The following is a 1,039-nucleotide window of genomic DNA, read 5'->3' on the forward strand; positions in this document are numbered from 1 at the left end:
GAGCGTGCTTTCTCAAATTAATTATTAAGAAATACACAAGGCCAAGAACGCCTTTCTGAATTAGGCATCAATAATTGCCATAGAAAAGGAGCTGTTAGGTAATTGAATTCTAAAACAAACGCCTACTTTCTATAATTCCGATGTTATAAAATCTTTCCTTCAGAAAGATTGGCGTTTTGAATTAGAATATAAATGATCTGTATTCTGTACAACTTTATTAATAAATAATATAATGCGGGCGCGCGTGAAAATTTAAAAGATTTGATTCGGTATGTTCACGTTTTTTTATAAGTTTTATAACGAACATAATTACACAGTATACCTAGGTAGGTATCTTATTCAGGAAAAGGGTACCCATCAAACACTTATAAAAATTTGGGCTTGCCCAGTCCTTACACCCTAGGCACGCCACTGTGTATATTGTGGGGTAAAGACAATACTTCACTTAATTTATGTTTATTATTGAATGAGACGATATAAAAAGTGTGCGTTGGCCGGGAATCGAACCCGGATCAACTGCTTGGAAGGCAACTATGCTGACCATTACACCACCAACGCATATACTTGTATTTACAAAATGTCACGTGAATAGACTACAATGCTATAAATGTATTGTTGATTTACTTGTACATACTAGATAATATTGACACAGATGCTTCCGTTAAATTATAAAATTTAACAGCATTGTGATGAAAACCTATGGTAAATACAAAGGCTCTATATTGTAGAGTCCATTTTGCCAATAAAAATAGGATTGACGTAACTGAGTATAGCAGAGCTGAGATACAGCATTTTTATTTACATTGTTTTTTTTACTAATCATACCTAGTAGAAGCCTCGACTAGGAGTCTCTTTCAGTCATAAGAAGAGCAGAATAAACATGGTTGGGCGCTTTTTTTTCTCCCTCTAGTTAATCGATAAGTAACATTATACGATATCGTCCTGATTTCGTTTGTTTTGATCTATTTGACTTTCATAATATGTAACTAACAATATTCAGGCATTGATAAGACAAATAACAATTTAATCTGTTTTCAAT

General features: G+C 33.2%; 1 non-coding gene across 1 annotated transcript; it reads right to left on the reverse strand.

Annotated features, from left to right (window-relative positions):
- Positions 1-486: 486 nt before the first annotated feature.
- TRNAG-UCC (transfer RNA glycine (anticodon UCC)) lies at positions 487-558 on the reverse strand. The gene has a single exon. It is a non-coding gene; the product is annotated as a tRNA-Gly (tRNA).
- Positions 559-1,039: the final 481 nt, after the last annotated feature.

Source organism: Colias eurytheme, chromosome 22 (genome assembly GCF_061535395.1).
Source record: "Colias eurytheme isolate Ceu_HAF_F1 chromosome 22, ilColEury1 Martin Lab GWU primary, whole genome shotgun sequence".
NCBI classification, from domain to species: Eukaryota; Metazoa; Arthropoda; class Insecta; order Lepidoptera; family Pieridae; genus Colias; species Colias eurytheme.